Source organism: Lactuca virosa, chromosome 1 (genome assembly GCF_052849685.1).
Source record: "Lactuca virosa cultivar CGN04683 chromosome 1, Lactuca_virosa_CGN04683_v6, whole genome shotgun sequence".
NCBI classification, from domain to species: Eukaryota; Viridiplantae; Streptophyta; class Magnoliopsida; order Asterales; family Asteraceae; genus Lactuca; species Lactuca virosa.
In genome coordinates, this window is record NC_136426.1 from 202,437,539 (window position 1) to 202,450,692 (window position 13,154).

The following is a 13,154-nucleotide window of genomic DNA, read 5'->3' on the forward strand; positions in this document are numbered from 1 at the left end:
TGGCTCTTTAATAGCTGGTACAACTCCAAGGTCTCCAATGAAGTTCTTCAGCCATATCGCCTCCTTTGCTGCCTCGCTAGCTGCTATATACTCTGATTCGCAAGTTGAATCAGCCACTGTCTCTTGCTTGGAACTCTTCCAAGAAATTGCTCCTCCGTTTAAGGTAAAGACCCAGCCTGACTGAGAGCGGAAATTATCCCTATCAGTCTGAAAGCTAGCATCACTATACCCTACAACTCTCAAGTCTTCACTCCCACCGAGGGTAAGGACCCAGTCCTTAGTCCTCCGTAGGTACTTGAGGATATTCTTTACCGCAGTCCAGTGTCCTTGCCAGGGTTCCCCTGATACCTGCTAACCATGCTCAAAGCAAAGGCTACATCAGGTCGAGTACACGCCATAGCATACATGATCGATCCTACAGCCGAAGCATAAGGTATTCGACTCATTTCTGCTATCTCAGCCTCAGTACTAGGGCTTTGTGTCTTACTCAATCTGGCGTTACTCTGGATGGGTAACTCTCCTTTCTTGGAGTCCTGCATGCCGAATCTCTTCAGCACCTTATCCAAGTAGGTACTCTGACTAAGTCCAATTAGTCTTTTACTCCGGTCTCTCAAGATCCTTATCCCTAGAATATAGGCAGCTTCTCCTAGGTCCTTCATAGAGAAACACTTCCTAAGCCAGGACTTAACTTCCTGCAGAGTTGGGATGTCATTTCCTATGAGTAGTATGTCATCCACATACAATACCAAAAAACTAACTATACTCCCACTAGCCTTGACATATACACAAGATTCATCTTTACTCCTAGAAAAGCCAAATTCTTTGACTTTCTCATCAAAGCAAAGATTTCATCTGCGAGGTGCTTGCTTTAACCCATAAATGGATTTCTCAAGCTTACACACTCTATTAGGGTACTCTGTATTGACAAAACCCTCTGGCTGACTCATGTAAACATCCTCAACCAACTTTCCATTAAGGAAAGCGGTTTTGACATCCATTTGCCATATTTCATAGTCATGAAATGCGGCTATGGCTAACAGAACCCTAATAGACTTAATCTTGGCCACTGGAGAAAAGGTCTCATCATAATCAACTCCCGGAGTTTATGAGAAACCCTTTGCAACCAGTCGTGCCTTATAAGTGTGTACATTACCATCCATGTCGGTCTTCTTCTTGAAGATCCATTTGCACCCTACAGTCTTACGACCTGGTACATTCTCAACCAAGTTCCAAACTTGATTGTCATACATGGACTGTATCTCGCTGTCCATTGCCTCTTTCCACTTGGCTGACTCAGGGCCTGCCATGGCTTCCGCGTAGCCGTTAGGTTCATCCAGACTTATCAGTGTCTCATCACTGATAAGTGTATCACCTTCCGCAGTAATATGGAATCCATAGTAATGCTCAGGTGCATTCCTAACCCTTGTGGAACGCCTTAGAGGTACAGACTTGTCAATTGGCTCAACAGGAGTTTCCTCCTCAAGTTGAGTGTTAGGGTTTGAAGTTCCTTCACCACTTGACTCTTGAATTTCTTCAAGGTCAACTTGCCTCCCACTGTCTCCTTGGCTTATGAACTCTCTTTCTCGAAAGACAGCCCTCCTAGCTACAAAGACCACATTTTCACTAGGTCTGTAGAAGAGGTAACCAAAGGATTGTTGTGGGTAGCCGATGAAAATACACCTCTTGCTTCGAGGTTCGAGCTTATCATGAGTCTCGCGTCTCACGAAAGCCTCGCAACCCCAAATCTTGATGTGGTCTAGTTTGGGTACTTTACCAGTCCACATCTCATGAGGAGTTTTGACAACTTTCTTTGTAGGGACTAGATTAAGGATATGGGCGGCAGTCTCTAAGGCATACCCCCAAAATGAGATTGGTAGCGAAGCTCGACTCATCATGGAACCAACCATATCCAACAAGGTTCGATTACGCCTCTCAGCTACACCGTTCAACTGCGGTGTCCTGGGAGGTGTCAATTGTGAGACAATCCCACATTCCCTAAGATAGTCGAGGAACTCTGAACTAAGATACTCACCACCTCGATCGGATCGAAACATCTTAATGTTCCTGCCCAATTGATTCTCGACTTCCTGTTTAAATTCTTTAAACCTTTCAAAAGTCTCTGACTTATGCTTGATTAAGTAGACATATCCATATTTACTGTAATCATCAGTAAAAGTCAAATAATAACGATTAGCATCCCTTGTGGCATGTTTCAAGGGTCCACACACATCTGTGTGTATAAGATCCAACAAACCTTCACCCCTCTCACAAGAACCTGTGAAGGGTGACTTTGTCATTTTTCCAAGTAAGCATGATTCGCAACTATCATCTGACTTTAGGTCAAATGACTCCAAGACTCCATCCTTTTGGAGTTGGCCTATGCGTTTCTTGCTTATATGTCCAAGACGACAATGCCATAATGATGCTTTATCCAAGTTATTATTATTAACAGAATCAATACACAATACATTATTTCCTAAGTTATCAACCACAGATACAGTTTCATACACGCCATCACAAGGTAATGCTTTAAAATAAAGAACATTATTAAAGAAAGCATTAATCGAACCAACTTCATTATCAAATGAAAAGGTGAAACCTTGTTTATACAATGCATGAAAGGAAATAATGTTTCTTGCCATTTCTGGCGAATAACAACACTTATTCAAATCTAAACTAAACCCACTATTTAGCGATAAAGTATAAACTCCAATCTTGGTGACGGGTAAAGCTTTCCTATTCCCCATGATTAAGTTTATTCTTCCATGCTCCATATTCTCACTTCTTCTTAGTCCCTTCAAATCAGAACAGATATGAATACCACAACCGGTATCAAGGACCGAAGAGTTAGAATGGGGTGAGTTATTAGATAAGATAGTGTAAATACCTGCATGGTTGGGTTTAACTTTCCCATCCTTCACATCTTGCTGGTACTTTGGGCAGTTCCGCTTCCAATGTGATTTTTCATGGCAATAGAAGCATTCAGCCTCTTTTGGGTCAGAAGAAGGAGTGACGAAACCTTTCTTGGTTCCACTTGAAGAAGAGCCATCAAGGGTCCTAGCCTTGGTACCCTTCGAAGAGCCCTTCCTCTTCTTCCCTCGACTTTTCCCGATTGCCAAAACCGGGGCGGAGTTTGGAGTAGGAGTGTTAACAACTGACTTACCCTTAAGACCTGTTTCTGTGGTCTTGAGGAGTCCCTGAAGTTTGCTGAGTGTGACCTCTTCCTTATTCATGTGATATGTCATGCGGAATTGATCATAGCACGATGGTAAGGAGTGCAAAATGATATCTATTGCAAGCTCCTCAGGGAAGTTCACATTAAGCTTCAGCAACCGATCCACATACCTTTGCATTTTCTGCATGTGGCTCGTGACGGATTCCCCGTCCTTCATCATGGTTGTTATGATAGAGCATATGATTTCATACCTCTCTTGTCGTGCACTTTGATGGTATCTTTCCATCAGATCTTGGTGCATTTCAAAAGGGTAGAAGTCCTCATAGGACTTTTGGAGTTCCGCTGTCATGGTCGCCAACATGATGCATGCCACTTTTGTAGCATCCCTTTCATGTGCCCGGAAGTCAGCGATCTCCTGGGGAGTTGCAGTGGTCTCATCAATCTCCTTACGCTCCTTGTCAAGGACATATTCTTTGTCCTCGTAGCGGGTAATCATCCTGATGTTTCTGATCCATTCATTGAAGTTGGATCCATCAAAAATGACTTTCCCACACAAGTTCATAAGGGTAAAGGAGCCATTAGGATTAGAGCCAGAAGCAGCATTGTTTGAAGACATCTGAAAGAAGAGAACAAGATGAGTTTAGATATTAAGAGAGTCCTTAATAAAACACCCAAATGTAATATTAAGGCTAGGATCCAATCACAATATATTATAACTTAGAAGAGGTATGCCGTAATCCAAGCTATAACATATTTGAAAGGTAGGTGAATGACGATTCACCAATTTCCACCATGAAAAACAAAATATAGATATTAGGTTTTTAATTGGTTCTTAGAAATTCCTAGATTCTTTTGAGATTCAATGATTTTTTTTTTCAAATGCATGTTTCAATCTCGAGTGTGCCCTCCAAGTTTTGTGACTGTTATACCGAGGATCACAAAACGAGGTGTGAAGTAACCATGCAAATCACTTGGTACCCTTAAAGTTTATCACTCAATCGATGTGCCGGTAAACCACACACGCTCCACCGATACTATGATAAACCTTAAGTCACCCTTTACCTACCTTGTTAAGTCCAAGTTAGTGTGCCGGTTAACCACACACGCTCCACCAACGACTTAAACAAAGTGTAAAGTGTAATTTCATGGATTAGCACCTTATTCACAATTTCTTAAAGTAACTAAGATTGGGAATTTAATAAAAGCATTTAGTTACTTTATAATATTCATTATACTTTTAATGAGAATTTATAAGTCCTTGTCTTACCCGTTCGGCTAACGACCCTCCACCGATCAAGGAAGCGGTGGGTGAGAGTGCACACCCATTAAATTGTCATTTTATAGGCAACAACCTTATACCCCCCTTATAGACCGGCTTCGTGAATGAGGCGTACTAGCGGTAAGACGACTTGATCTTATACATATATATATTAGTAACTTATAATATTATAAAGTATAAGGGTTGAATTTTAACTTTTAAAATTCTAAGGGTTGGAACTAAAGTTTTAATCAAGACTTTACTTGTTCCAAAACTTGAGGGCAAGTTTTGTAAACTTCAAAAACTTTTCATTTCTTATAACTTATGAATTAATTGAGTAATAAAAATGAAGACTCTTCATTTTTATAACTCTTGTGTTCTTTTAATGGCTTTAATAAAAGTGAGACTTTTGGTTTTCCATAACTTGAGATGGACTCCATTAAAACACATTATGATCATGAATTAAACTACCATGAAGGTTACAAACAATTCCTATGATCACCTAATCTTCATAAGTTCAAGAACATGAATATGAACACTTTCAAGAATCAAAAATTACACTTAAAAAAAACTTGTAATTTTGATAATTGCCATTGTAAATGGATTAGCATAAACATTACACCATCTAAAATAAGTTTTAAAACATCAAAACAGTTTAGGGTAATGTTTCTAGTCCATTTCCAGCAACAAATGTGCAAACTTTCATACGAGCAGAAAACAGAAAAACGATTTTTTTCCAAGCAGTTTGCACAAAAAAAACAACAAACAAACCTAGGCTCTGACACCACTGATGGGTTTTGAGCATTCTAACACTTCCTAAGTGTACATGCAACCCTAATAACCTTGGATCTATGTTTGTCTAATTATCATGCAAAGTTGAATTCCAAGGTTATATTTCTATCTAGCATACATGGGGAACAAATTTTAACTTGCATGAAAGATAGAATAACTTACCTTGTTGTTGCTTATGATCCTTGAAACCTTGTGAGCCTAGCACCCCAAGTGTGATGCCTCAAATGTTTCACACAACACCAAATGCTTTTGGAGTAAACTTTTGAGAGAATATTACACTTGCAAAATCGGCTCTAGCCCTCTTGATTCTTGTGTGCAACCGATTTTGGTGGAGCATGGGTTCTTTATATAGTGTTGACACATCTAGGGTTACACCATGTAAACCCTAATGTGTCATGACTCTTCATTTCCATGACCCATGGGTTTGTAACTCCCATGGAGTATCCTATGGGTTTAACCCAACTTGATAATCCATGGAGCCTCTTAGCCCACTATACAAGTTATGCATAATTTACATAATCAACCCATATATTTAATTAGTTATCTTTTGATCACTTAATTAATTCTAAATTAATTCTTGATCAAACTAATTAAATAATATTATTAATATATTAGAACTTATAATATATTAATAATCCACAAGTGTTATTTCTCTCATTTAGTCTATCCAATTGCATGGTGCCATGCAACCCAAATGGACCATGCCGGGTCGGGTCAAGTACATACCAGAAATAGTTATGGACTTAGACATCTTATCCAACAAATGGGTCCACAGCTTTATGAGCTGGATTACCCCTGGGCCCTCAGTACGAGTCTGGAATGCCTACCGGGCCCTCAGCTCGTATCTGGAATGCCATCGAGCCCTCAGTACAAGTCTGGAATGCCTACCAGGCCCTCAGCTCATATCTGGAATGCTCTCGAGTCCTCAGTATGAGTCTGGAATGCCTACCGGGCCCTCAGCTCATATCTGGAATGCTCTCGAGTCCTCAGTATGAGTTTGGAATGCCTACCGGGCCCTCAGCTCATATCTGGAATACTCTAGGGTTTGTTGGCTACCGCACGGAGCAGTACAACCTCAAACCATCCCATATAACATGTAACACATAACATAACTACTGAGCATGCAATAACATCATACGTAGCCTACAGATCCACCTAACTAGAATAACCACTATCATGCAACACTGACTCATACTCAACATCTAATACTGCTAGGATAACACATCCAATGGGCCGGCCTTGGTGCCTTAGACCCCTTAGTATAGTGAGGATAACTCACCTTGCAACTGTCGTCTGAAACTAGAAAGCTAAACTCCCGGATCACCAGCACGAGCTCCTCCACCTATAGTTACCATAAAACCCTTTTTCATAAATCTCCAAATTACCAGAATACCCTCAGAAGTCAACTGGTCAACCCTTGGTCCAAGTCAAAGTCCACATTCAAAGTCAACAGTCCATGTTGACTCGACTCGTCGAGTGCATTTCACCGACTCGTCGAGTCCTTCCTGAACTCGAGAAGTCGTGAAATCCTTAATTGGCTCGTCGAGTTCCCCTTTAACTTGCCGAGTTCATACGTGTCCAAGAATTGGGAGAAACCCTAGCCGACTCGCCGAGTCTTCGAACGACTCGCCGAGTTCAAGGCAATCTTGAACGGACTCGCCGAGTTGTTCATTCAACTCGTCGAGTTCATGACCATCTTCGACGGGCTCGCCGAGTTGTTCATCCAACTCGCCGAGTCCTTGCAGACCTTTATCCATGCAGACGCTTTTTAAGCCATGGCAAGGTTCCAAATTACAGATCCAAGCTTCTAGGACATGTTTATCACGTAAAGTCGCAAACTTTACGTGCATGCAAAGCTTTAAGACCCTTAAATGGCAAAACTAAAATTGCAATGGAGTCTCACACTTGAGGGAAGGCTCCTACTAGGCAAGGCTGATGACTTTATGGATCTAGAGGTCAAAGGGAGTCCAGATCTGAAGTTACAACTTCAGATCTTAGCTTAAACATGGGGAGCCTTTCATAAAACCCATCCAAAAGATGTTAAAAGAGAGATGAGCTAAAGGACAGCTTAATACCTTCCAGAGAGTGACAACTGATGAATCTCTTAGCTCCCCACGAGTTCCTAGCCTTGATTTCCTTGCTTCCCCAAGTGTTTCCTTCTCCAAAGTTCCTCCTCCAAGCTTGAACACACCAAAGAACACACACACACGATTTAGGGTTTGAGAGGGACAAGGGGCAGTAAAGGGGAGGCTGGGGGAGGCCAATGATCCTTTAAATAGGGTGCAAAACCCCGTGATTTAGGGTTTCATCTGCCAGCTCCTACTCGTCGAGTCCCTTCTTGGACTCGGCGAGTAGGTCATTAAAATACGTGGACCAACCCGCTGCTACTCGACGAGTAGGGCAATCAACTCGTCGAGTAGCCCTTGAAATCAAAAACTCACACATTAAATCAATGCCTGAGAATCGGGGCGTTACAAAATAGAACCTCATTTTACCAATTTCCGTAATGATTTTGTCCCTACTTTAATTACGGTCGGCTACTTTTGTGCTAAATGGGTATATAATGAAAATCAAGTTTTTTTTGTTCTTTTATCTGTTTAGTATCGAAGCAACAAGAAAACATTGTTTTTTTTAATTCAACTTGAATAACCATTTAGCCATATGTAAAAAATACGAATACTCAACAGTTAAGACCACAAATCTTACTCAAAATTCTGCAGCTTTTTCCATTATTTTATCATTATCATAAAACAAAAAAGACATCCACATGTGTTTAAATTTTTTAATCTGTCTCATAATAACAAGTAGGTTGTGTGCCAATTCTATCTTTTGACATTTTCAATGAGTCACAGGCAATATCTAAATCGAGAATACATAACTGTTTTTATATTTATTGGTAAGAGTTTTTTTATATTTAATATTGTGTGTGTGTGTGTGGGTGGGGGGGGGGGGGGTTATGTGGTTCATTTTGAAGGAACATAAATAAGTTGCTATTTTTTGAAATAAACAGTTATATTTCGTAATATAACCATAAAATAACAATGTATTTTGAAAGTACATTGTCAAATGTTGGATTATACTTGCGTATACCCATTTCATGCATGGTCGGCTATATGTAGTTGTTTACCGTGTCGCAGGTAAAAAATGTTTGAAGGTAATCATATGTGACAAGAAAGGTCGTTCAACTAATAAAACAAAAATTATTGTCTATAAAGAGATCCTTCAACGACTATATATATTTATCGATTTCAGTGTATTTTCTACACATTTGAATAATACCAATAACGCTGTTTTTTTATAAGCCTTCTGCAATATCTCTATAAATTTGTATTTTATTTATGTGTTCCCCGCGTTTAACACGGGTCATAATCTAGTATTTTACTAAAAGAAAAACAAAATTCATATATATATATATATATATATATATATATATATATATATATATATATATATATATATATGAGTAAGATCAAATGAGAACACCTAAAAGATTGAGAACGCGAGAACAGATCACAACCTTCTAAATAATTAGATATAAGACTATTATTAATCGCGCCATTTGTGTAAATTATAAAAATAATGTGTAAAATATGTAACTTTGAAGTGGTGATAAGGATATAATAGGTAATCCATATAATTTAAATAAATGGCAATTTCTATAATTTAGGTATAATAAACGAAATCCTTATTTCTCTCTCTTTACTTTCGCGCCATTTGTGTAAATTATAAAAATAATGTGTAAAATATGTAACTTTGAAGTGGTGATAAGGATATAATAGGTAATCCATATAATTTAAATAAATGGCAATTTCTATAATTTAGGTATAATAAAGGAAATCCTTATTTCTCTCTCTTTACTTTCGCGCCATTTGTGTAAATTATAAAAATAATGTGTAAAATATGTAACTTTGAAGTGGTGATAAGGATATAATAGGTAATCCATATAATTTAAATAAATGGCAATTTCTATAATTTAGGTATAATAAACGAAATCCTTATTTCTCTCTCTTTCTTCTTAACTACATGTGCAACCCTAATCTAATTGTTTTGAGAACGCCAGCCGCACACCTCTACCCTCTTCACGATATGCGCTCATCTTCATCTCCATCTTCATCTCCATCTCCATATCCATATCACAACCGCCCGCCTTCATCATCTTCCCCATAGCCTTCATCGTCGACAGGAGGAGACCAAGTTCTGAAAAAAAAAAACAGGAAATCAATTACCACCATCGTTGTGTGCCGCCATCATCACCTACCACTACCAAGATGGTGATGTTCACCTCCAACACACCCATGGTCCGCCTTCTCCGCCTCCCCGATCGATCCTCATAATGATCTTCCAGTTTGCTCTTGAACTTGCATAAATGGAATGGGTCTCGATTTTAAGACCTACAACTTGATTTCAAGCAGAAAAATCTAGACCTGCAACTCGATCTTATTCATTGGTTTAAGAAAAATATTCAATTTCTCGATTTCAAGGAGGTAAGAGCTTCTGTATTTTATTTGTTTGTGTTGCCTTAATGAAAAAGATTTGGTTATGGCTCAGAGGATGGCTTCTAAATATGTTTAGTTGTAAACTTAAAAAAAAAACATTGAAAAAGGGGCCGATTATGTTGTATTAAATTATTAAACTTTTTGAAATTTTGAAGAAGAAATAACGCAATTAAGCCAAAATCTTTTATTATGTGATGTTTTTTTATCACGTGTATACAAGAACTATGCTCGTATTATTGAGGATTGGAAATTTTCTTTTGTACATTATGACAAAAACATGGTATGTGTTAAATCAAAATTATATGGTTCAAATAGATTACTTTTATTCGTAAATGATTCATCACTTAGTTTTATATTAATGATTAATGTTTTTGTAAATGATTATATATTCTGTAATCATAAATGATTACATAATAAGTTATGGTTCTACTAACACCTTATTTATTTGTGAATAGTGGATATCACAGTTTGGCTTAATATATTACATTTTTTTCTCATTCATGTCTTATTCATATATAAATATTGGGTTTTATGTTGATACAGAAGTGTGATCCGAAAAAAATATTGCCGAAGGCTATGGAAAAAGGAAGTCGAGCGACGCAATTAAGTTTTATTAAATTATGATTATAATTGTATTGAATTTAGTCTTAGTATATTCATTTATGAATATAGTCTTAGTGTATTCATTTCTATCACAATTGTATTGGATCCGGTCGTAATATAAATATATGAATTTGTAGTATAAACGTATGAATTTGGTCATTGATATATTTATTTATGGATATAACTAAATTAATATAAGTTTATGAATTTAGTTGTACTATATTCATTGAAAATAAATGTAATAATTATGTCATGTATATTCATTTATGAATCGATATATTTATGTATGATAGAACTTACAAATATAACTTTATTCGTATATGAATACATATGTTGACTCTTTTTATCTTTTTTTAAAAAAATTAATATAATTCTGAAGTCATATTGTATTGTATATTCATCTATGAATGAGATCACACATAAATCAAACGATAGAAGGAAAAAGCGCTGTTTTTATTTTGAAAGGAAAAAAGTCAATAAAATAATTTTTGCAAAATATTAATAAAAAAAAGAAAAATAAGTATATAATTCTTTTTTTGGTAACAAAATCTCTAGATTTTTGAAAATACAATTTTATTTAATTTTATTATAATTTAATTAATATACGTAATTACTAATATGCCTTTATATCTTGATTGGTCCAGAACTGTTTTCGCGTTCTCAACCTTTTAGGTGTTCTCATTTGATCCTTCCACTATATATATATATATATATATATATATATATATATATATATATATATATATATATATATATAATTTTGACATATGTGTGATATATATGTATGAAGAACAGGGAAACAGAGTTTGCATAAAACCACCTTCTGAGACAACAAAAGAAGATCTATTTCACGCTAGTTAGAACATACATTCATCACACATGCAAGATAAAAGTATCCAGAAGTTACATAACTGAAAGCTCCTAAAAAACATCAAAAGAAACTTGCAACAACTGAAAATAACTAAACATAAGATAACTGAAACATAGGCATAAATAAAAAACTACTTCTAGAATATCTAAGCTCAAATCTTTCTTGCATCTTTCCTTCCAATTTTCTTCTTGAAAATATTGAGCAGCTCAGTTGGAAGTGCTTTTGTGAATATGTCGCCAATATGATCACGACTTGCTACATGACATAGTTTCACTTTCTTGTTCTTTAATTGTTATCAGATAAAATGAAAACGCACATCTATGTGTTTACTTCTCTCGTGATGTACCAGAATCTTTGCCAACTCAATTGCAGACCTATTATCAACTTTAATCTTTTTTGGTTCATCTTGGTGGTTCTTCGATTGTTGTAGCAGATTCCTAAGCCAAATAGCATGACACACCGTCCATGATGCAACTACATACTCAGCTTCACAAGTTGAAAGTGCCACCATCGGTTGTTTCTTTGAAGCCTAGGTGAAAGTTGTGACAACCCGAAATTTCTATCTTGTACAGTCATTCAATTCAATCACATTCAGACTCGTTTCTGTTATCTTTTAGCATTGTTTAGGGTTTGTTTGAGTGTTCTAAGCCTAGTACATTCAAGGTTTGGGCTTAAGGATGAGTTAGCTTAACTTCCTCGTATTGCATTCGGGCCAAACACTCCTTCAAGAGGAGTGTACGACCGTACACTTAATATGGCGGTGAACTCATGCCCATATATGAGTATTGCCTTCATTTCTATTCATTTCTTAAACTTTCAAGTCAAGAAAAGCCAATTCTCTCTCAAGTATCATCAAGAACATCAAGAACACCAAGAACACAAAGAACAGCAAGACCACCTACTTGTTCTTGGGCCGTGAACTCCTTAGAAACCTTCAAATGTTGAGTATCTCTTCTATCTACTAGTTAAGCCTGCGAAACACTTGTTTTTAGCCTTGGATCGATATCTAAATGCATAAACATGAAGGGTGTACGGCCGTACACACTTCATGTGGCTGTAAACCCTTGTTTTGTTCATGTATTGGCCTCAAACTCACCTCATGTCCCCATATAGGATCATAAACACTTAATGGATGCTAGATAGGGCTGTAAAACACCCGTTTTCAATGCTTCTTCCATGAGTGTACGACCGTAGACTCCATGACCGTACACCCATGGGCCGTACACCATTGACCGTACACATCATGGCCGTACACTCACTTAAGTGGCCGTAAACCCCTTTGATGCAATCACATGTGATTGTAACACTTCAATTCAAGTGTTTCCTAGTCCATATAGTGGTTTCCTAGCATAATTAGTTGTTATATACACTAATTATATCCATATATGTGTAGTTATATGCTTAATAGGATACATTTGTGCTCGAGAATTCACTTGACACTTAACATCCTCTATCGACCATTCACTCGAATCACTTACTACAAGTGAGTTCATACCCCCGTATTTTCATAGTTTTTACTGTTTTAAGGTGGGGGGGGGGGGGGGGGGGGAATACAAGTCTAACACAAAGATTTTGTGTTATAAACAAATGGTTCAAATATCTTATCAAAATGGATTTCAGTTATCATCAAATCAATTAAGTTTTCAATGATTATATCAAAATGACATCAAGTCATCAAAATGTATTTCAAATTATTAAACTTCTTTTAAATGTTTTATTAAACTTATATTTCTCCTAGAAATCATACTTGTATATATATATTTATATAAATAAGATTTAAAAGGCTTAGGACTGGTAACCCACTTTGGTTCCTTTTCCTTGTTTGGATGTGGGATTACAAGTAACAGTTATTTTTCCAAGTTTCATTTAAATTTTACTTATATATATTTTTATATGTATACAAGTATAAAAGTTGTTCATTAAGTTTCAAATACCCTTTGTAACATGTTGAGCAAAGGG

At 36.9% G+C, this 13,154-nt stretch overlaps 1 long non-coding RNA gene across 1 annotated transcript; it reads left to right on the top strand.

Annotated features, from left to right (window-relative positions):
- Positions 1-9,198: 9,198 nt before the first annotated feature.
- LOC145108291 (uncharacterized) lies at positions 9,199-10,467 on the top strand. The gene is made up of 2 exons (XR_013708168.1): positions 9,199-9,709; positions 10,265-10,467. It is a non-coding gene; the product is annotated as an uncharacterized LOC145108291 (long non-coding RNA).
- The last annotated feature ends 2,687 nt before the right edge of the window (positions 10,468-13,154 follow it).